Source organism: Oryctolagus cuniculus, chromosome 4 (genome assembly GCF_964237555.1).
Source record: "Oryctolagus cuniculus chromosome 4, mOryCun1.1, whole genome shotgun sequence".
NCBI classification, from domain to species: domain Eukaryota; kingdom Metazoa; phylum Chordata; class Mammalia; order Lagomorpha; family Leporidae; genus Oryctolagus; species Oryctolagus cuniculus.
This window is the reverse complement of record NC_091435.1, coordinates 51,365,291-51,390,444: the sequence shown is the minus strand read 5'-3', so window position 1 is coordinate 51,390,444 and position 25,154 is coordinate 51,365,291. Positions and strand designations below refer to the sequence as shown.

The 25,154-nt window shown below is 39.8% G+C and overlaps 1 protein-coding gene and 1 long non-coding RNA gene across 10 annotated transcripts in view; one reads left to right on the top strand and one right to left on the bottom strand.

The window, feature by feature from the left end:
- Nucleotides 1-25,154, bottom strand: part of EPHA6 (EPH receptor A6) — a 1,017,309-nt gene that overhangs the window by 903,652 nt on the left and 88,503 nt on the right. The window lies entirely within an intron of this gene.
- Nucleotides 802-7,535, top strand: LOC138849483 (uncharacterized). Of its 2 annotated transcripts, none has more exons than XR_011388345.1 (3): nucleotides 802-937; nucleotides 5,788-5,908; nucleotides 7,298-7,535. It is a non-coding gene; the product is annotated as an uncharacterized lncRNA (long non-coding RNA). The 2 variants fall into 2 exon arrangements; XR_011388344.1 differs by having other exon boundaries at nucleotides 7,204-7,535.

Here is a 25,154-nt window from a genome sequence, read left to right as displayed (position 1 = left end):
TTCCTGTTTTGGTAAAAATCTATTCTTACCTTTAGCATGACTCCTCATAAAACATTTAAATCACAGGACTAATAGCCAAAAATAATCATGTAGGAATGTTCTATCGCTTTAATGTAGTTAATATAGTTTGGGTACTGAATACTAAACTATAAAGTTAATATGAAAGTGTACTTTCTTTTTAACTATTGCTCCAGGTAGGGTTAAATTTCAACTATGCATTATTAGTTTCAACAGATGTTTTTCTTGGTCAGCAATATTTATTTCAAAATAGGTCTGTGATGACACTGATTTCTTAAAACTCAAGTAATATGAAATATTTATAAAATCAATTTTCCCTTCCTATTCATTTTTTAGAACTAGCATTAGCTAGTTCTCCATTGTTAACTAGCTCATTCCCTCATGCTATACTTCAATGACCAAGGGAGAATTTACTGAATTCATATATCCTAAGATGTTGGTATTTTCTGTGAAGATTTCTTTTGCATCATTCACACTGTCAATGATCACACTACAAGTATTCTTGAATTTTGGAACCTTTACAGGAAATGTTTCACATAAAGGAAGTAGTTGAATATGTGTTAATTTCAATTAGAATTACACCCCCTGTATTTTGCTGTTCTCTCTATAAATGTAGCTGCGATCATTTCTGTTTACGTTTGTTAACATCTGTTCACTGACATATGACACATTTGGCTTTGCACAGAAAGAAAAGTTTATGTAAGAGTATATTTTGAGGACCCTGGACCGAGATTGTAATTTCTCAAGAGTCCATGAACAAAAGTCAACCAAAGGATGCAAATACATAAAGAAGTATTTATGATTGAATAACATCCTCTCTCCCTTCAAATTATAAACCTAAAGAACTAGAAACAAAAAGTGGATTGCCTTCTGTCTTTATCCAGAGTGCTCTGGTGCTGGAACTAACCAAGCAAATAAGGTAATGAGTAAATAGCTGTCATAGGAGAAATTTGTTCTGCTAATACACGTATAGCTTGATCATTACCACTCAGCATTGAGAACCTTGAAAAACTGTATGTGTGTGTGCGTGTGTGTGTGTACCTGAAGCTTCAGTTAAAGAAAAAATAAAAACAGCAGCATTGAATGTTGACTGATGTTCATACAAGAGCTTTGTTAACAATATATAAGCATTTTTAGAAATCTCAGTGTTGAATACAAAATATGTTTCTCAAATTTATATCATAATTTTTTTTAATTACAATAAAATTAAAACATTTTCACAATGATTTGTTTTCCTGAAATGTAATAGTAGTATTTGAGAAAATAGCTATTTTCATTTTGTGGTATTTTTTAAACATTTATTTAGTAAATATAAATTTCCAAAGTACAGTTTATGGATTACAATGGCTTTTTCCCTCCCATAACTTCCCTCCCACCTGCAACCCTCCCCTTTCCCACTCCCTTTCCCCTTCCATTCACATCAAGATTCATTTTCAATTATCTTTACATACAGAGATCAATTTAGTATATATTAAGTGAAGATTTCAACAGTTTGCACCCACACAGAACATAAGGTGTGAAATACTGTTTGAGTACTAGTTATAGCATTAATTCACATTGAACAACACATTAAGGACAGAGATCCTACATGAGGAATAGGTGCACAGTGACTCCTGTTGTTGACTTAACAAATTAACACTCTTGTTTATGGTGTCAGTAATCTCCCTAGGCTCTAGTCATGAGTTGCAAGGGCTATGGAAGCCTTTTGATTTTGCCAACTTGTGGTAGTTTTTTTTTGATGATCAAGGTCAGAAATACTGTTCATAATTTTTGACTTTTAAGTATAATTTTGAAGAGTTTTTATAAAAGGGTTGATTCTGAAGTTAAAACAGATGGCTTGTGCTACACTGATAGATGAATGAAAAATTTACAAAAATGAACAAAACTATAAAAGATACTTGATGCAACAGAAACGGACTCCTTTTAAGATTTGTTTTATTTGAAACACAGTGAGGAGAGAAGACAGAAAGGGGATACTTTCCATCCATTTATTCACTCTCTTGCCTGCATCAACCAGGGTGGAGACAGACTAAAACCAGGAGCTAGGAACTTCATCCAGGTCTCCCATATGGGTACAAGGGACTCCAGTACTTGAGCCATCATCTACTATTTTTCGAGATACATTAGCAGGAAGCTGGATATAGCCAGGATTCAAACAATGCATTCGGGCTTAACCTGCTTGCCACAATACCTGCCTTGAAGAGAAAGGTTTTACTCTTTGTTCATTTAAGGTTACATTAGGGTCATATCATACATTCCTGCTTTGATGGACCTTATAATATAGAGAAATGATGAAATGTTCAAACTGGAAAATGAATTATTTTACATAGCTGGGATACAAGTCCGAATAAAAATTCCTTGGAAGAAAAACAACACAGATTGCAAAACAATAAGACCTAATGCCACAAGCCTGTTGAAACTTTGATCTGGAAGCAAGGCCAAATGGGTGGTCACTTTAACTCTTTCACCAGGGCAAAGAACTAAAAATCATCTATGAGTGTCAGAAGACTGCCCAGGCTTAATGCTCAGAGCCAGACTTCTTGTACTATTTCATGGCCAAATTCAACATATGAAAAGAAGTTAGACAAATAAACATATGTGCTAAGGAATCTGTAGACTTTAGTATGGAAACCAGTAAGTGAGCCAAGTTATGTAAGTTATGCTAGTCTAAGTAAGCAAATAAAAGCAATAAATGAAATACAAATTGAACTTGGATAAAAATTTCACAATATAGTCTTAAAAGACTGATAAGGCAATGATAAAATGACGGAAAAACTTTATTATACAAAAGAATACAACTATAGGTATGTGTGTGGAAGGGAGGTGGGGAAATAAACTAAAAAATGATAAAAATAGTAAAAAAAATTGCAATCAGAAACATTAAAAAATTATACAAATAAATAACATGTGAGGGTACTGCAGAAAATGAAATTAAAAGATAAAATTTATATTTTGGTGCATTTTCAACTCCAATCAAGCTATAAAATGTACAGTGTCACACAAATAGTTACTTCTATCTTTCTTTCTTGGATATACCTCCATTGTGGTTATGTTTGAGGAAAACTTTTCTCCTGGTCAGAAGGAGAGGATTGGAATGTAACACAAACAGAAGAGTCTCCCAGGGCTAGTGCTGCAGTGCTGCCATCCCATACAGGTGCCGCTTTGTGTCCTGACTGCTCTACTTCTGATCCAGCTCTCTGCTATGGCCTCGGAAAGCAGTGGAAAAAGGCCCAACTCCTTGGGCCCCTGCACCCTCATGGGAGACCCCAAAGAAGCTCCTGGCTTTGGATGGGTGCAGCTCCAGCTGTTGCAGCCAATTGGGGAGTGAACCAACAGAAGGAAGACCTCTCCCTCTATCTCTCCTTTCTCTTTGTAACTCTGATTTTCAAATAAATAAATATATCTTTTTAAAAAAGGGATAGTTTCCCACAGAACAGAACAAACATACGGGTATGTGCAAATTTTCTAATAAATCTAAATACTTAATATAGCTAAATAGTTAAGATATTTATGATTGTTTTTTAAATACCATTTAATAACTACATGCCTATTTGAAATTAAGGCTTTTCTCAGAACTTTATGATTTTATATTTCACAATTAGAGTTAATTAATTTGCCACTGATTTTTGTGTATGGTGTAAAGGATCAAGATCTACTTGTCATATGGATATTCTATTGACCCTATCACCATTTACTGAAAGAATTTTTTCACATTATTGCAATGTAACTTTGTTGTAAATAAGGTTATCTAATACATATTGTCGGTTATTAAATTCTCTTGTCTTCCTTACTAGTTGATCTGTCCATTCTAGCACCAATATACTATTGTGTAAGTTATAGTGTTAGAAAAAGTTTTGATATTTTGTGGTGTAATTACCACACTATTGTTCTTTTTCTAGATTTCCTTAGCTATTATTTGAAACTATACTGGGGCCAGTGCAATAGTGTAGTAGGTAAAGCCACGGTCTTCAGTGCCAACATCCCATATGGGTGCCAGTTCAAGTCCCGGCTGCTTCACTTCCAATCTACCTCCCTGCTATCACCTGGAAAAGTACTGGAGGATGGTCCAAGTCCTTGGGCCCCTGCATCCACATGGGAGGCCCAGAAAAAGCCTCTGACTCTTGGCTTCTGATCAGCCCAGATCTGGCCATTGCAGCCATTTGAAGAATAAACCAACAGATGGAAGACTCTTTTCTCTCTCTCTCTCTCTCTCTCTACCTCTGACTCTGACTCTGACTCTCTGTAACTCTACCTTTCAAATAAATAAATAAATCTTTAAGAAAAAAAAGAAACTATCAAATTTTAGATTTGGCTTATATTTGCTGTATACACACAAAAAGAAAACTTAAATGCCAAACAACAAATATCAGAGAGGATATGGAGCATTTAAAACACTCAGACATTGCTGGTGAAAATACAACATGGCTTAGCAACTATGGAAGATAGTTTTGTGGTTATGCCAAAAGTAAACATGGAATTACAATATGACTCAGCATACAAGTACATATTCAATGTACTGAGTATAAGCATATACCAAAAACAGTTGAAAACTGGTAATCAAACAAATAATACACTATACAATCACTATTAACAGTATCCAAAAGGTACAAACAGCCTAAATGTCCACCAATATATTAATGGGTAAAATGTGGCATATACATAAAATGGAATAATATTCAACCATAAAAAAGAATGGAGGGGCCGACGCTGTGGTGCCTGGTTAAGCTCCTGCTTTCAATGTCAGAATCCCATATGGGAGCCAGTTTGATTCTCAGCTACTCTAATTCCAATACAGCTCCCTACTAATGGGTCTGGGAAAGCAGTGGAAGATGGCCCAAGTGCTTGGGCCCCTGTATCCATGTGAGAGACTTAATGGAGTTCCTGACTCCTGGCTTCAGTCTGGCTCAGCCCTGGATACTTCTGGGCTCCATACCTCAATGAGTTTTTCTCGATCTCTGTCTCTCTCTGTTCCTCTAAATGCTTTCTGTACTTCACCAGATCTCCTCAATTCCTACGAACTCGATTTCCTGATCCCATTGGCAGGTATTTCCTAGATATTTCATTCGTTAGTCCCAATGTGGCTAAATTACCCCATTTGCAGACTGGTAGCTTTTCCATCTAGACTCCCATTAAGTTCTCACTTGGTCTGAACTTGTGTAGGCAAGTCTCAACATGTCTCTGGTATCCCCTATCTTCCTTTGTACGCCTTCTCTTTTGGGTCACACCTGTGTGGTCCTTCCTACATAGTATATACGTCAGCAGTTGTTTACTGGGGAGAATTTTATTCCCCTACTCTGCTTCTTTATGACTTTACCTGCCTAGTCACCAACCTAGGTAGTAACCAGGACTGGCACTCTCTCACCAAACTCTAGCTTAAAAATACTTCTGCTAAGGCTCTCACCATGAAAGCTCATTGTCAAAATCATGCCTATTAGACAAGACTCAAGGTTAAGAGGCACAGAACAACTATTTTTCCTTATGTATAAGAACAAAGAGACAGTATGTATTTGACCAGGCTAGCATACCACCAGTAAGGGAACTGACCACTCCCTATGTGTGCTATTCTGACATACCCCAGGCTAAAGGTATGGAAGGCTGAGTGGGAGTGGGAGACACGTGCTAACCCCACCCTCACCTTCCTCCCTTCCTTGTGGGCTTCAGTGCCTATCTGGATGCCACAGGCAGCTAGAGAATTTTGAGAGATGTCTCAAACTCAGGAGACATAAGACCTGAAATATGCTTCCATTTTTATGCTCTCATCCCATCCAGAAGGCAAACAATCTACTTGGAGAATTCTTTGACCCCTGAGCGTAAAGTGAAGAAAAATGCCTCATCTTTCCTGCACTACCATCTAACCTCTACAAGCTAGAGAATGGAGAAGTTAGCTTAGGTGAGTTGTGAAAACTGCCAGCCCCTCTACTGTGACTCCCCATCTCAGAACCTTGTCTCCTAAGTGGCTTGTTGTCCCTATTATCCTGCATGTGCTCCAATATGCATTAAATTCTTTTCCAGCATGTCAGAGCGTCCTTGGGTCTCTTAACTGAGCCACCAGGGTTCTTCTGTTGTCATGTTTGACTATTGTTAAGGTCTTTAATCCCAGTGGGGCAGAGTTTTTATCAGGTGACCATTGGTCCCATTGATTAATTTTGTCCAAAGATTTCTAGGCAAAAATCTAGACCCCATAATCTCAGATGCTATTGAATACTTCTTGAGACATCTCCTGACCTTATCTCTCTTCCCTGAGGCTAGTTTGATTGACAGCTCCATGATTAGACACTTCCAGCTTTAGGGCATAAGGTTACTGTCTCTTTGCAGGGCCTCCAGTTTTTCTCTCTCTATCCTGCATCTCTGTGGGCTCTTTAAGGAACTTCTTTGTAGGTTGTTGCTCTTTATTCTGCCTCCTATCAGATTCTCCTCCTTAGGAACCTCTGGAATGGTGCCCATCTGCTCTGATAGATGCCCTCTCCCATTAAACCTTAACATAATGGTAAACCATCTCTAGTGGAATTCTTGTCCCTGACACCTCAGCCCCTAGCCTATAGTCACTCTTGGGACCTGTCTTGCAACTGCCTGACATTTTTGTTTCATAGGCAGAGCCCCAAGTAGCTGACTGTTGACTAGGGCATCATTGGCCTAAGGTGTTCTTCAGATAAAAAGAAAAGTAGACTCAGATTTGATTAGAATCTAAAAAGATGTCCTTGGTAAATACAATCTCGTGCATGACAAACTGACTCAGCTGTAACTGGACACTGGGTTTAAAGAATTTTTTTCTTTTCAATCTATGAAGATCATCGCCTTTAAAAAAAATACAGCTTTGTAACTTGACAAACTTGTTTTATAACTTGGTTTAACAGGTTTCTGATAGCAATGGGTAATCAATGCTTGTTATGGCCCCATTAAGGTGAATTTTGCAATCTCTGGTTTAATATCACTGATTTATACCTAGAGTTTTATAAAAAGGAGTAGAATTTGATATAAATGTAATTTGACCTTAATTCAGACAGAGGTATGATATAATATCAGCATCTTCAGCCATCTATGTATAATTGCTAATGTAAATTGATTGGGTAAAGCAAATGAAATAAGTGTGTCTAAATGTAAATCTTGGTACTCCTAGCACCTTATATTCTATGGAGAAATTATTTGGGTTTGCTAATATATTTTCATATATTGTCTATATGAAAGTAACTAAGGTTGGGGCCGGTGCTATGGTGAAACTGGTAAAGCCACTGCATCCCATATGGGCGTTCAAGTCCCGGCTGCTCCATTTCCAATCCAGCTCTCTGCTATGGCCTGGGAAAGCAGAAGATGGCCCAAGTCCTTGGGCTCCTGCACCAATGTGGGAGACCCAGAAGATGTTCCTGGCTCCTGGCTTTGGATCAGCACAGCTCCAGCCATTGCAGCCAACTGGGGAGTGAACCAGCAGATGGAAGACCTCCCTCTCTCCCTCCCACCCTCCCTCTCTTCTCTCTCTCCCTGTAACTCTTTCAAGTAAATAAATAAATCTTTAAAAAAAAGTAAGTAAGGTTGGAATTCAGTGTGTTATCTTAGTTAGAAAATATCTTAATTTGGAGGATTATTGCAAAATGTAAATCAAGGAAATCAGCAGATGAAAAGCAAAAGCTATTAGTCTATTTGACATAGAACTAGAATCTCATTCTCTGTTAAAGCAATGAGGTTTCTGAAATGCATATATGTTAGTAAATATTTTTCAAATAGTCTTAAAAATCTGTATACCTGCAGCATCTCCTTTTGAGAGTTTTGTCTAATTGGTGACTCTGTCAAGTTTTACAGCCAGCTCCAAGCAAGCTTGTGGGGAGCAACTCGGACTAGACTAAGTTACTGGAATTAAGACTTATTCTATGCATCTGCTCTCCCACAATATGGCACTGGGAGAGGAGGAAACAGCTTCTACACAGCTGTCTCCAGTTCAACCAATAAACAGCAGGACCTGCTCCTGATTGGAGGAGAGCAGCGTACTCAGCGTGTGGGTAGCAGAGTTGGGATTGGTGGAAGAGGACTATAAAGGAGGAGAGAGACGGCATGCACCAGGAACATCTAAGGGGAACATCTAAGGGAACACCTGTGCAGCCCCCGAGAGAGCCGGCCGGCGGTGTGCCGCTCCCCTGCGGAAGTGGGGAATGTGGCAGGGGGAACTGCCCTTCCACGGAGGTGGAAGGGACAGTAGCCAACCCGGGAAGAACCAGCAGCAAACCCGGGGAGGGCCGAGCAGACGAAAGAACAGCGCAGGGTCCTGTGTCGTTCCTCCACAAAGAGGGGGAGCGACATAATGGTGCCGTGACTCGGATATGAATCCTAGGCAGGGCTTAGTGTCGTTCCCCCATGAAGACGGAGAGCGACATAATGGTGCCGTGACTCGGATAGGAAACTTAGGAGGGAAGAAACAGGAAGAAATGGGAAAATTTCGGAGAGAGAGACTAGCAAACAGCCTAGGGAAAAGCCGGACGAAAAAGGTGCCGGAAAAAGCTATTGAAAGCTTAGGCATAGACTCAGATACGGACTACGGGGGGAAGGTGGGAGAAATCTCTAAGGTCGAAAGCGAAAGTGAAAGCTAGAACAAACAGACTCGGATACGGACTGTGGGGAGAAGCCAGGAGAAATGAGGGAGGAATATTGTTGGAAGAAAACTTAGGGAAACATACCGGGTAGAGAAAAATGTTAGGGAAATTGTAGCCGCGGGGGCAGGCCGAGCCGGAGACGAAAGCTACTTTGGGATTCGTCGAGTTAGCCCGGGAATGAAAGGCGAAAAGTTAAAACCAGAAGCGGAAACGTAAGCCAGGTTGGAATCCGTCTGATTAGCCTGGGGAGCAAAGGACGGGAAGCCAAATCGTGGGGCGGAAACGTGAGCTGGGTTGAATTCACCAGGTTAGCCCGGGGAACTTAGATTGAATACTAGTGGCGGAGACGTGAGCTGGGGCTGTGTGACTCGCGGAGGCTGCCGTGCGCAGAGAGAGCATGCGGGGCACAAGTAGATAGGGAACGCTGGGCTAGTGCGAGACCGCGGAGTGTGCGTGCGAAGCCAAGCCGCGCAGAGCCGGGAAGCCGCGCAGATGAGAGAGGCGTGGGCTGAAGCGGCTCAGCCGGGAAGCCGCCGAGAAGCAGCCTCGGGGCGGGCGCCGGGAAGCCGCAGGGATAAGAGAAACAGAAGTTTAGAAGTAAAATGAGAGAAATAGGAATGCTGGTAAATAGAAGTAAAATAGGAGAAATAGGAATGCCCGGAGATAGAGAAATAGAGAAAGGCCTCCCCACAACACAGCAATGAGAGAGCTTGGATTCGGTCTGCCTGATTAGGAAGGCGGTGAGCACCTGCGGGCGGCTAGCAGCTTATGCGCCGCAGGTCACCGAAGACAGGCACGAATTAACATCAATAAGGTCTCCCCACAATACCGCAATGAGAAGGCTTGGATTCGGTCTGCCTGATTAGTAAGGCGGTAAGCACCAGCAGGCAGCTCGACCAGAGTGTGAGCTGCAGGTCACCGAAGATAGGCACGAATCAACACCAATAAGCCTCCCCACAATATGGCAATGAGAAGGCTTGGATTCGGTTTGCCTGATAGGGCTTGTAAGCACCTGCAGGCAGAGCAGAGCATGCGCTGCAGGGCACCGAACTCAGGCACGCATCAGCGCCTAAAAACCTCCACACAACATGGCAAAGAGAGGACCCAGATTCGGTTTGCCTGATTGATAGGACTTGTAAGAACCTGTGGCAACTCTAGCAAGCAGAGCAGAGTGTGTGCCGCAGGGCACCAAAGACAGGCGCGTATCAACGCCAAAAAATAAAAAGAAAGGGGGATCTGTGGGGAGCAACTCGGACTAGACTAAGTTACTGGAATTAAGACTTATTCTATGCATCTGCTCTCCCACAATATGGCGCTGGGAGAGGAGAAAACAGCTTCTACACAGCTGTCTCCAGTTCAACCAATAAACAGCAGGACCTGCTCCTGATTGGAGGAGAGCAGCGTACTCGGCATGTGGGTAGCAGAGTTGGGATTGGTGGAAGAGGACTATAAAGGAGGAGAGAGACGGCATGCACCAGGAACATCTAAGGGGAACATCTAAGGGAACACCTGTGCAGCCCCCGAGAGAGCCGGCCGGCGGTGTGCCGCTCCCCTGCGGAAGTGGGGAATGTGGCAGGGGGAACTGCCCTTCCACGGAGGTGGAAGGGACAGTAGCCAACCCGGGAAGAACCAGCAGCAAACCCGGGGAGGGCCGAGCAGACGAAAGAACAACGCAGGGTCCTGTGTCGTTCCTCCACGAAGAGGGGGAGCGACATAATGGTGCTGTGACTCGGATATGAATCCTAGGCAGGGCTTAGTGTCGTTCCCCCATGAAGACGGGGAGCGACAAAGCTGTTTTCTCCTCCCTACTTCTGACTCTGCTAAAAACTGTTCCAAGTTATGGGATATGATTCCATGGACTATTCTTCAATTTATGGTTTTATTTCCAATTTTTGGAATGACCAAACAGATTTTGTGTTCTGTTTAATATTCTAGTGTGCTCTCCTAATGTCTCTGTTAAGTTCTGATTGTGTCATTAAGGGTTATGGTTAGTTTAAATATATATTCATTCTAAAGCATTTAAGTAATCATTTTGTTATGTTAAGGGATCCTATTTCAATCAGGTATTTTAAGCCTTCTTGGTACCCTTGACAGACATTCAAAAATAATCAAAGTTCCAGATTCTTTGGACTTTGACATTTCCAGTTGAGCCTCTGGAGATATCAAAAGATATATCTCTCATTTTGTGGAGATACTAACTAGGAAGGCTATTTGGATTATATTAAAGGTACTGACAATATATGAAGCGGTGCTAAATTTTAAATTGTGATAATGTAAAATGCTATTGATACAATGATCAAAAGTTAAAAAATCAAATGATCTTGTGTTACCACACATGATGGTTAACTTAATGAGAAAGGCCCAGAGGCCTAAGAGAGATGTTTTATAAAATCCGACAGGCTCTTTTCAAATATACTGTGTGCAGTAAGCAAGTGCCACTTCTTATTGGTTAATGAGTTTATAATTTCAAACATGACTATTTAAAGTCTTTTGTCATCCACAGTTTTGTATATCAGATTTATAGCTCATGAAGTTAAAACCTTACTGGCTCTGTGTTTAAATGTGTTCTCTTTTAAGTTCCAATGAATCTCTTTTCCCCTGACCTCTATTGTATTCAATACATTTGGACAGATCTGTAAGCAGATAAAGCCAATAGTGTACCACAGATTCCAACTTAGATTAATTCAAGTTACTAAGAGCAGGAAGTAATTCTTATCGATTGATGGTAATTTAAAAAACAGCTAAAGATTTTATAAAACTATTATTGAAACTGCTTTATTGTTTAATCTTATGCTACATGTGTGCACATATTGCATGTCTACATAGGAAAATTTATTAAGAGCTTTGTTTTAATTGGCTTATAGATAAAATATTGCTCATAAATTTAAACTGCTACATTAATCAAAGATACCTTTTTGGTTCATGTGACCTAAATCTCTGTACCAGATATTTTAAATTTGTTGACATGTTTATACTTGACTTTGGTCAAACATGTTACACTTGTGTTACATATTTAAGCGATGTTTCCAAATACATATAACTCTTGAAATTTATAGAAGGCATTGGATCTTCTGGTATGTTTTCATAAGATGTTATTTAACAGTTAAAATTGTTTGCTAAGTTTTCATTTGGTACTGTTATTGTCAGTAAGCAATCTGGGAAGCCTAAATCGTTCCCTCATTTCTCTAGTCAAGATGGGAAACTGACTCTATATTGATAGACTTTCTAGGACTCTCTAGTTTGGTCTTTAGAACTTATAAAAGGGATAGCTAACATTTTTCAGTGATAATAACATAGCCGAAATAAAAAGCTTAAATTATGATTTTACAGCTAGATTTACTTTGCCATGGGCACATTACACAAGCAAAACCTCCCTTTTTAAGCCAAAAGAAGGGAGAGAGTTTTACTAATGACTTAAAATGTTATAGGTAAGATGGTCATCATATTTGTTAAAGTGAGGATATAACTTTCCTCATGGGCATTGTTTACCTCCAAGAAAAATCACTATCAGAACATGCCTGTGACTACAGATTTCTAGGTTAGGCCACAAAGATGTTAGAGATGGGACTGAGCACCTGCTTGACTTGCATCCTCATAAGGGTTTCCTTTAGTCTGTTTTAACAAAAACCAGGAGGAAGAAAGCCAGGCCACAGAAGCAATGTAAAGATAGGTGGCAGGCCAACTAATAGCTGCTTTACACAGTGATCTGCCATCAAAGAAACCCAACAGACCAATCCACAGCATTGGTTTTCAATATGAAAAGTCAGGGCTTCAGCAGAAGTCAGCTTATGAAGAGTCCTGGCAGCTCTGCCAGCCAAGAGTTGGGTCAATGGAAACAAAACTGTTCTAGAGCCTAAAGACTTCAGGTCAGAGCTTCAGGCCTTATTGCCTCTAAGCAGAAAAGCCCTTCACTTGGCCCAGCTTCCAAAGTAACCACTGCTGTCAAAGGGATGGCCAAGTAGGGTCAGCAGCATTGTAGGCAGAACTGTAAATTTCCTGTTAAAGATGCCACCTGCCTTCACCTGGCCAGATCTCCTCCCAGACCAGCTAAGTAATAGAAGTCACCAAGGTGTCTTCCCTAACCAGGTTCACACCTCCCTTATGATGTACCCCATGTAAAGTCATATATAGGCCTGTGCCTCCTAACTGGCAAGGTCTTAAAGCCCACCTGATTATTATTAAGCCCCTTCTGTAAGTTTCTATTTGCCTCCCAATGAGAAAGCTTGCTCATGGTTTACAAAGCACCTTTCTTAGGACCTCTAATAATGACTCTGTCCTCAGTTTTAGATCCTGTGAGTTTAAACTGCTTGTTAGATGCATTTTCTCCAGACCTGAAAAAGTAAAATTCTAATGGCCATACACATGAAAACTCAATGGAAGCAGTATTCCGCAAGCTGGCACTGCATCCCCTTGGAGAAGCCACCTCCTGCTGGAACCCTGTCTTGAATGCCCTTCCCAAAGATGCCCCTTTTCAGAACAAAGCAACCATAGTGATCATTATCCAGTTCCCCTAACAGATGTTACACATAGAGAGAAGGAGAGGTAGAGAGAGAGGTCTTCCATGTGCTGGTTCACTCCCCAACTTGCCGCAACAGCACGGCTGCAGCTGTGCTGATCTGAAGCCAGAAGCCAGGTGCTTCGTCCAGGTCTCCCACGCGGGTGCAGGGGCCCAAGGAGTTGGGCTATCTGCCGCTACTTTCCCAGGCCATAGCAGAGAGCTGGATAGGAAGTGGAGCAGCCAAGACTCAAACTGGCACCCATGTGCTAGCACCGCGGGCAGCAGCTTTACCCACTATGCCCCTCCACCAGCCCCAGGGTCCATGCTTCTTGATGGAGGAATGTGGAGTCACATGATTGACAGGCAGTCAGGGAGGTCCCAGTGCAATCTGGGGTATACAATGCTTTCTTTCCTCCAAATGGTTATCTTTAGCAAGAACAAAGTGTCAGTCTTCTTTCCTTAGGAAAATAGAATAGTAAGGGAGTGGTGATTTCAGCCTCCTGAGCTCACAGTTTATCATGAAAACAAGTTATCTATCCCACCCTTCTGGATGTGTTTTGTTTTATCATGAACAAGCCAGATAGGATAAAGGATTTTAAATCATGTTTTTTGATGAGTTTTGTCCCCACCTGGTAACTGAATGCCAATCTTTATTTCTTCAAAATTTTTCTTCAAAATTGTACTTAAAAACCCCCAGTGTCAAGGGGTCCTTTATGGTTTTTTCCTCTTGGAAGCCCCCCTTCCATGCTGCTCTGGCTGGAGGTCTTTGACTCTAATAAATCTTGTTTTTTGAATTAAAAAAAAAGAATAGAAGTACATCTCTCATTACTGAACTTTTAAGGAAGAAAGTTAACCTCTCTAGGGAAGAGAATATGATCTGCCAATGGTGAAAATTCACTTTATTGTAAGAATTAAGATAATTTTTAATTGTGTTTGAATTTTTGTACAATCAGGGTTATTTATAATTACAACTAGCATCTCCTGAACTAACATCAGAGGGGGTCATAGAATTTATCCTACAAAACAAGACACTTTTAATAAGTAATGTGGCACAATAAATAATCATCCTAAGACAACAAAAATAAAAGATAAGTGTTCCAGCCAAATTATGACTAATGGTCATCCAAACAATATAGCAACTGTGTTTGGTATATTGATAAGGTGTATCAATAGAAAGAATAACATATTACTATAATAATGTTGGCTGTACATATTTGACTATACATTTTTTTACTATAAGTTTACAATGTGCAAAATTCTTACAGCAACTCTGATATCCATAAAGAAATCTCTTCTATTATGCACTGAAAGTATTTGAAAGTAAGCATATCATTTTATTAAATGAGCATTATTAAATTAAGCTACCTAATCAGTTTACTATTAATATGATGTTACCTCCACAAATAGTCTGGGAGATACATAAACATTCAAAAGAAAAAATGTACACACACAGAAATAAATATACACATACATTTTAATTTCATTATTTTAATTGAAAGACTTCTTTAACTGAAATATTTCTGTATATTTCCATATGACTCCACATTCCTCCTTAAAAATGATGGTTGGGATGAAGCTTAAATTAAGCATTACATAATAGATTTTGCTTTGCTACAATAAAACAAAGTCAAACCACTCAAAAAAAAATCTACCTTGCTTACTATGGTTCATTAGTTCAAAATACAAATTGCATGGAATACAGATTACAAAAACCTAGTTAACACTTAGAGCTGACCCATGCTTGTTGAAAACTTGACTAGTTAGTATAAATTCTCTAAAATTTGCAGTCCATCTATCAACCATTACAAAACCATATGTTTTACTCTTTTTCTCTTCTTAATAATAAGGTGCAGGATTAATAACCATTTGGGGTTAATATTTCCCTGGTGTGATTCAGAGCATCAACTATTCTAAACTGGTCATTAATTCTTTAAGAATGTATTTTGACTGGTGTTGATTAAACAGCTTATATCATTAAACAGCTTACCATGATAGGTAAACATCCTTCCCTTTCACCTTTAAAATTCCATTTTAGTAAGAAAGTAGATGAGCAAAATGAAATAAATTGGTCTAAAACACAAAAACAAAAGCAAATTTATAAACTTTCTATCTGTAATCAGATCTATGATGAATTAGATCACAGTTCTGTACTCACTGTTTTCTTTCCCACAGCTGATTTTTCCCAACAGAGTACCATATTGTTCCATCCCCAGTGAGAACCAGTATCTTATCTAAACTAATTCATTACTTGTATATTTCTTTAGTTATTCCACCAAATTTTATTGAGTATATATTATGGCAGTCACTAGCTTACACAAAAATGAAACACTCAGAGTTCTTGTACTACACCAAGAGTTCATAATCTAAGAAACAGATACTTAAATATCATGAGATAAATGCTACAGTATGCAATGATTACAGACATCCCAGAAAAGAGGTTTTCTAATTCAGCCTTAATCAGTACAAGTCTTCCAGAAGAGGTGGAGGATCTTTTGTTACTAAAAAGACCATTGTGGGGGTAAAGGGGCACTGTGGTACAGAGAGTTAAGTCACCACCTATGGCACCAGCATCCCACATGGGCACAAATTCAAGTCCTGGCTGCTCCACTTCTAATGTATCTCCCTGCTAATGGCCTGCGAAATGCAGTGGAAGACAACCCAATTGCTTGGGCCCTTGCACTTACAAGGGAGACCTGGATGAAGCTTCTGGCTCCTGGCTTCAACCTGGCTCAGTCTTAGCCATTGAAGCCACTGGGGAGTGAGCCAGTAGATAGAGGATCTCTGTTTCCTCTGTAACACTTACTTTCAAATAAATAAATACATTGCCTTTATTAAGAAATAAAGACCATTAGGAGAAGGCAAGATAGAAATGTCGGGGTAGGAATGAGGGGAGATAAAAGAGAACTTTCCAAATAGACTCAGTCACATAGTCTGAGATAAGAAGCAAGTCACATGGAAGAACCTACCAAAAAGCTTATTTTGAAAAAGCTGGAAGGTGGAGATGAGTGAAGGTCAAATTAAGTCAGACAAAGGCAAACTAAATAACAGGAAGTGGACAGAGTCTTTTTTAATAAGATGAAGCCCATGGACATGATTAGATCTTCAATTTAGAATGTGAATTCTGATAATAGGACAAGGCATTGATAGAAGTGTTGGGAGGAGGTGCTGGAAAAATCTCAAAATGGGTGAATTGTGGGGAGCAACTCGGACTAGACTAAGTTACTGGAATTAAGACTTATTCTATGCATCTGCTCTCCCACAATATGGTGCTGAGAAGGGAGAAACAGCTTCTACACAGCTGCCTCCAGTTCAACCAATAAACTGTAGGACCTACTCCTGATTGGAGGAGAGCAGCGTACTCAGCGTGTGGGTAGCAGAGTTGGGATTGGTGGAAGAGGACTATAAAGGAGGAGAGAGACAACATGCACTGGGGAACATCTGAAGGAACACCTGTGCAGCCCCCGAGAGAGCCGGCCGGCGGTGTGCCGCTCCCCTGTGGAAGTGGGGAAAGTGGCTAGGGGGAACCGCCCTTCCACGGAGGTGGAAGGGTCGGTAGCCAACCCGGGAAGAACCAGCAGCAAACCCGGGGAGGGCCGAGCAGACAAAAGAACAGCGCAGGGTCCTGTGTTGTTCCTCCACGAAGACGGGGAGCGACATAATGGTGCCGTGACTCGGATGTGAAGCCTAGGCAGGGTTTAGTGTCGTTCCTCCATGAAGAGGGGGAGCGACAGTGAATAAATTTCCAATCAAAAAACTTGTGAGTGAAACTAATGACAGAAAGCTATAAACTGATTTAAAGCACTTTGATAGGTAAAATTAACCAGATTTGATAGTTGATTATCAGCCATAAGAATAAATAAATCACTTAAAATCACAAAAAATTTATAAAAATATTCAGTCTAGCATGCTTCATCTAGTTGTTAAATATTTTACACTAATTCTCCTAGGATTTCCTAAGAAAATTTAGCCTTTGGATAAGCTTGCGTTGGACTTAGATATATATATATATATCCTTTCATTTATAAATGAAATGATTCATGAATATTTTATTAAATTTTATGCTTAATTTTTAATTAAAACAATTAGAACTTGCTGAGAAAAGAGAACTTCAGCTTAGAATTTTACAACATGAGATATATTGTAAAAGAAAAACCAGAAATTTCTTCTGAAAGTAGAATGGAGTTAAAGCTTTCCAAGTAACAATGTAAAAAGTAATGAGAATAAAGGATTATACAGAACAAGGAAATTTGGTTTATATGAACCCATAATTTTATATGTATATGTATAATGTATGTATATATATATAAATATACACACACACATATATATGTACGTGTGCCTAGATTTTCTTTTTACAGGAAGACATCATTACTGTGGAATATGTCTGCCAAAGTTCATGGGTTGGAAACTTAATCATCAAATTCATATGTTAATATTTGGAGGCAGGGCCTTTGGGAAGTAACTAGGATTAGATGAGCTGCTAAGGGTGACGGTCCTATGATAACATTAGTGGCTCTGTAAGAAGAGGAAGATACCCATGCCAGTTTTGCCATGTGATGCCTCCTTCCTTGTTATGATGGAACAAGACAGCATTTCCAGATGCCAAGCAAACAGTGATGACATGCTACTGGATGTCCAGACTACATACTACTGGGAAATCCAGTCCATAGTACTGTGATACAAATAAATCTAGCAATCAGTCTCAGACATTTTGCTATAGCAATGGAAACCTAACAAACTCCATACTTCATTTATAAAAATGTTTGCAGGAAGACATCATGAAAACTATACACTAAAAACAGAAGATACTGAAAAAACAAATTCCATACATATTTTCCAGCTGCTCAGAGATTCAACATGAGGCTAATTACGTATTCACAGACATCAGTAAACATTTCACATCTGATTTCCTCAATCTGCTTTTCTACTTCTCTTCCTCATCGTAGAATTAACTTCATTATTATCTAATGTTATGTTCTTTCAACTAGTGAAAAATAATCCATTTTCTTTGTAGAGGATGCTATATGGGAAGGAATATTTTGAGACATTGGAGAAAGAAATGACATAAATCAGCTACTTTAGGTACTAAGGTACATACTAACCAATTTATGGACTCTAGAAATTATGAATACTCCCTCACCTATTTACCCACAATACCTGCAGGGAGTGGAGGTCAGTTGGCCACGCAAATTTGATCAAAGAAACCTATCAGCTCTGGGATCCTGTGTTCTCACCAAAGTTCTACTACCCATAGCCTTTCATGTTTTCTGGCTTGCCTCAAAATAGTGCCAGTGCCTCACTGCCTCCATTGTTGCTGATGCTGTTACTACAGAGTTTGCAATCTGACAACTACTGGGTTTACAATGTGGCAGCCCAACTAAAAGGGATTCGCTTTAGATTACCTAAGAACTGGATCTGGAAATTCAGCGGCAGCATAGTCAGCTCTATATGTACTGGCTAACCTACTTTCCTCTTCTCATATCTTTGTTTAAATACCTGCTATGTTTACTTCAATCGTTTCAGATTCAGTTTTTCATCTATAATTTGGTGCTGAAAATGTTTATTTCACATAGATAATACTAAGATTAGACAAAAAATGCGTAAAATGCTTAAGTGTAGTTCTTATTGCAGTACCATGATACAACTTGAATTTGAATATGCTGAGGCAGAGATTTGCATGGGACATCTTGTGGAGTCATGTATGTGGAATTAAATTTATAAGTGCTCCTGAAAGTGTCAAGGTTTACTGCTCACCCTAGTGCACCACAGTGAAGTTCTGGTCTTCCTTTATGGATTTTAAGAAACAGCAACAATATCAGGTAAACAAAGATACAATAACTTGATTTTTTTTAGACTGAATTAACTTGAAAATAAAGCCAACTGCTACTGATAATGATTGAAATGATGAGAAAGTCAAACGGACTTCAGACTGTCGCTCCCCCTCTTTGTGGAGGAACGACACAGGACCCTGCGTTGTTCTTTCGTCTGCTCGGCCCTCCCCGGGTTTGCTGCTGGTTCTTCCCGGGTTGGCTACCGACCCTTCCACCTCCGTGGAAGGGCGGTTCCCCCTAGCCACTTTCCCCACTTCCGCGGGGGAGCGGCACACCGCCGGCCGGCTCTCTCGGGGGCTGCTCAGGTGTTCCCTTTAGATGTTCCTGGTGCATGCCGTCTCTCTCCTCCTTTATAGTCCTCTTCCACCAATCCCAACTCTGCTACCCACACGCTGAGTACGCTGCTCTCCTCCAATCAGGAGCAGGTCCTGCTGTTTATTGGTTGAACTGGAGACAGCTGTGTAGAAGCTGTTTCCTCCTCTCCCAGTGCCATATTGTGGGAGAGCAGATGCATAGAATAAGTCTTAATTCCAGTAACTTAGTCTAGTCCGAGTTGCTCCCAGTTGCTCCCCACATCAGACAGCTCATTTTAAGGAAATAAAAAGGTTAGTGAAAATGAAGTGGGGCCAGCATTGTGGCTAAGTGGGTTAACGCCCTGGCCTGAAGCACTGGCATCCCCTATGGGTGCCAGTTCGAGATGCGGCTTCTCCACTTCTGATCCAGCTCTCTGCTATGGCCTGTGAAAGCAGTGAAAGATGGCCCAAATCCTTGGGCCTCTCTACCTGTGTGGGAGACCTGGAAGAAGCTCCTGGCTCCTGGTTTCAGATCAGTGCAGCTCTGGCCGTTGCGGCCAGTTGGGGAGTGAACCATCGGATGGAAGATGGATCTCTCTCTCTCTATCTCACTCTCACTCTGCCTCTCCTCTCTCTGTGTAACTTTGACTTTCAAATAAATGAATACATCCTTTAAAAAAAGAAAATGAAGTCAGGCCGGCGCCGCGGCTCACTAGGCTAATCCTCCGCCTAGCGGCGCCGGCACACCGGGTTCTAGTCCCGGTTGGGGCGCCGGATTCTGTCCCGGTTGCCCCTCTTCCAGGCCAGCCCTCTGCTGTGGCCAGGGAGTGCAGTGGAGGATGGCCCAGGTGCTTGGGCCCTGCACCCCATGGGAGACCAGGAAAACCACCTGGCTCCTGGCTCCTGCCATCGGATCAGCGCAGTGCGCCGGCCGCAGCGCGCCGGCCGCGTCGGCCATTGGAGGGTGAACCAACGGCAAAGGAAGACCTTTCTCTCTGTCTCTCTCTCTCACTGTCCACTCTGCCTGTCAAAAAAAAAAAAAAAAAAAAAAAAAGAAAATGAAGTCAAATTGATTTTGAGAAATTGCTTAATATTTCAGTCAATTATGTAACATCTCTGAGAGTTAAATATGTAATATTTTTGCTTAGTCCAGCATGTAAGGGCTTAGATATTATCTCTCCATTCTAACAAGTAAAAAGCTAATCCCCAGACTGAAACACATCAACTCCTCAAAGATTTCAACTTTGAAACTTCAACTTTCCCCCAAATTGGAGAGATGTATAGGTGAATACAGAGAATCACAACTTACAGAAGCAGAAACCCACTAGTAGGAACCTCTGCAAGACTAGTGCCAGGGCAGAACTTAAGGTGTAACTGAGGAATTCCAGGAGGATCATAAGGGAAAATTCTAAGATTTATAGCTGTAGCTATAGGGGAATCTCTACAGTTTTGTGAGTTTTATCTGTAGAACCTTCATCGGGTCTTCAAGCGAATACTGGAGTAAAAATCCATTTGCACTTCTGGTAGACAGAGAGGCAAAGGAACCATTTGCAATATGCCAGACCATTCTGTTCTTAACAAGGCCTGTTCTCAGGAGAAACTATTTTAACAGAGCCTAAGCTGTCAAGATTTTATCACAGTAACTGACCTGCAGGGAGGTAAATAAACAAATCCATTCAGCTCTAGTCACCCAAGTGCTAGAAGTTGCTCTATTCCACTTAAAGCATGGGTTAGCAGAGTAACTAAGAAGCACACATGAAATTCACTATCCAGGAGTACAGACTCACCAAAAGACAGAGAGATCTAATGATAGCATGATAGAACATCTTCCCACACCCAACCACTTCGTTATTAAGGGACTATTTAGCTAAGTTCTTTATACTAAGAGCATTAGGTCCACCTTTGAAAAAAAATTTCCAGGACTACTAAAAGGCAAGAACAGAACAAAACCAAGCAACACAAATGCCTCACACTTGAAGGGAATAAATGATTATCAAAACCAGAGTCAGAAATGGTAGGGATGCTGAAATTATCAGACTACAAATTAAAAAACAAACAAAAACTACTATGGTTAAGAACTCAGGGCTTCAATTTAAAAAGCTGATAACATGCAAGAACTGATGGATAATGTATGTGGAAATGAAAACTCTGAATTTCAAAATCCTGGAGATCAAAAGCACTGCAACAGAAGAGGCTTTGATGGGCTCACTAGGAGAGTGGACATGGCAGATCTCTAAAATCTCTAAACTTCACACTACAACAATAGAAGCAAACACTCTGACAGGAATTATACAATACTATATTTTTCATTATTTTATAACTATTTTAAAATATATTTTATATGAGTAAAATTGAAATATTTTCATTTGATTATTATTTAATATTTCTTGTCTATTTTCCTGCTGGACTATGGTCTTTTTTATTTTTGAATGCTTTATTTAGTAGAGCCATTAAAAATTTAAAGATAATGTAAATTAAAATGCTATTTCAAAAAACAACAGCTTAAAAAATAAAGAAAATTCCAACACTAACAAAGAGGGGGGAAAGATTGAAAATCCAAAGCAGATTATTCAAAAACTATGGGGCAATTATAAAAGGTTAACATGTGTAATGGAAATATCAGAATGAGAAAAAAGAGATAGAAAAGAAATATTTGAAGCAATACTTACTACTGATTTCCCCTAAATTAATGTCAGACTCCAAACCATAGATCTAGGAAGCTCAAGGAACACAAAGCAGAAAAATGCCAGAATAAACGAAACTTAGACATGTCATATTCAAACTTCAGAACATCAGAGACAACACTTGAAAGAGCCAGAGGAATCAAACATTTTACCTACAGAAGGGAAAAGATAGTAACAACAATATCTGAATTTTCATTGAAATCATATAAGCAAGAAGAATGTGGGGTGGAATACTAAAAGTGTTGAGAGAGAAAAATCTACCTACATAGAATTCTATATGCTGTGAAATTATCCAACAATTAAGGAGAAATAAAGACTTTCTAAAACAAAAGTTGAAAGTATTTGTTACTAGTAGACCTTCCATGTAAGAAATGTTAAAAGAAGTCCTTCAGAGAGAAAAAAAAAAAATGACAGCGGTTGGAAACTTGGATCTGCATAGAGAGCAGGAGTATAGGAGAGGGCAGCCTCAGTAGTCACCTTCTGTGAACACACATGGCCCTCGCTCCTGAATTGCCATGTGTTGGTTTCTGCTTCCTCAGAGAGGCTGCCAGGAGCTCTCCAGGCAATCATGAGTCCCTCAAACAAGTTGTCTTAAGAATCAAACTCAAGATTCCCAGTGTTCCTCCAGTCACTGATAAGTACAAGTAAGCCTTGGGAACTTACCATGACATTGTTTTTTTGTGTAGGAGGTCATTAGTTTGCTCCTTTATCGTATTTTTGAGTCAGCAAACAAAAGCAATTAAGTATTAGGTCTTTTTCATGTGTCCCTTCCTTGAGTATCCCAGATCTCTTTTCATTTCATTTTTGTTTTTTTCTTTTGACAGGCAGAGTGCACAGTGAGAGAGACAGAGAGAAAGGTCTTCCTTTCGCATTGGTTCACCCCCTAATGGCCGCTGCAGCCGTTGCACTGGGCTGATCTGGAGCCAGGAGCCAGGTGCTTTTCCTGGTCTCCCATGTGGGTGCAGGCCCCAAGGACTTGGGCCATCCTCCACTGCACCCCCGGGCCATAGCAGAGAGCTGGACAGGAAGAGGAGCAACCAGGACAGAATCCGGCGCCCTGACCGGGACTAGAACCTGGGGTGCCGGCGCCGCAGGAGGAGGATTAGCCTAGTGAGCCACAGCGCCAGCCCTCTTTTAATTTTTATGATAACTTTCAGGGAACACTTGAAGCTGAATAAGCTGGCCTCTTGAATCCTGGTTAATTCCAATTCAGCAGCTTTTATGGGGCTGTTATCATGCTGGAGTCCAACATCTAAGGTTATTACCTTCAATATCTGCCTTGGTAATTCTTGGCTGTCAGGCTAATTTAGTAATATATAATCAAAACATACAATCAGCCAACTATTTCCATAGCTTCTGCACCCATAGATCCAACTAATATTCAGAAGAAACTGCACATACACAGACTATCTTTGCCATTATTCCCTAAAATGTACATTATGAACTATTTACATAGTTTATATTTTATCATAGGTAATCCTGGTATAAGGGGAGAGGTGGGTAGGCCTTATGTCTAATAAATATTAGTATTAAATTAATTGTACACTTACAAAATTAATAATTCATAAGTGTTAATGCTTTTTTTGCAAATATAAAACAATTTAATTGAAACTAACATGATGGATATTTAGAACACCAACACAAATGCTGTGAAGTTTATTAGAAAAAAATTATTTAGCTATCCATTTTGAAAACAATAACAGGGGCCAGCACCATGGCTCACTTGGCTAATCCTCCACCTGCAGTGCCAGCATCCCATATGGACGCCGGCTTCTAGTCCTGGTTGCTCCTCTTCCAGTCCAGCTCTCTGCTGTGGCCTGGGAAGGTAGTGGAGGATGGCCCAGGTGCTTGGGCGCCTGCACCCACGTGAGAGACCAAGAAAGGCACCTGGCTTCTGGCTGCACACCAGCATAGCGGCCATTTTGGTGGTGAACCAATGGAAGGAAGACCCTTCTCTCTGTTTCTCTCTCTCACTGTGTAACTCTGCCTAATAAAAACAAACAAACAAACAAACAAAAAAAACACTAACAATTCCTTTTTGACAAAGATTACCACTAAAGTTTATATTTTCAGAAATCCTACATATACACATGGTAATTTTGGATAATTTCAGTGTCTTACATGATGAATAAAAATGTAATACTAAAGTCTCATACTGTAATATTCTTTATAAACAAATATGGAAATCACCATTTAAAAATAAAAATGATTTATTAGGACATATTCCATTATATGTTATAATGCATTTGACCTGATTTTTCATTTTTGAAACAATTATATAGGAAATTATGGGCTCCGTTTTATTGACTAAGATATCTTCCTATACCATTTAATTATAGCCTATGCTTCTTTTATTTTTTTATTTTTTGACAAGCAGAGTGGACAGTGAGAGAGACAGACAGAGAGAAAGGTCTTCCTTTTCTGTTGGTTCACCTCCCAATGGCTGCGGCAGCCATTGCACTGCGCTGATCCGAAGCCAGGAGCCAGGTGCTTCCTTAGTTTCCTAGCATTCAGGCAGCAGATCATGGGACTTCTTGTCCTCCATAATCATGAAAGTTACTTCCATAAATACATATGTATATGAGACTGGAGAAAGTGACAGACATCTATTGGTTTGAGATAACATATTTTATATGATCTTGCATGGTTCAAACCCTAATTTTTGATATCTAAGTCACAGCATGCAAAAAAATCAATAATATGATATTTAAAACCAGTATTTTACAACTGAGAAATACAAAGTTTGCTGTCTCTAATTTACATTATTAAAGTACATAATAATAGCCTGTGTTTTCTCTTAACACTCCATTTTTCTTAATTTTTAAAGTATACATCATTGTTGAAAAGGAAATAATCCGATTTTGCATATTACATGCCTATTACTACATCCAGTACAACTGAGTCACAAAGATCTGATTTACCATGTATCCATTAAATATGGGCTTTTAAAAGTTAACTATCTCTTAGTAGGGAAAAGCATAGAAAAAATATCACAAGAAAATATTTCATTGGTTGCTCAAAATATTACTAAAAATAAAAGTGAATGATAAATTTCTCAAATAATATGAGTTCATAGAGTACTTGAAAATCAAGTTATTTCAATCAACATTAAGTATACATAATTTTAGGTATAAAATAGTATCTTAGAAAACTTTTATTATTGTGCTACATTTTATTCAGGTATAAATACCCTTAATCACCAGTATGGGGCTACTCAAACAAGTCACTTATCTTTTCAATTAAAGTATAAA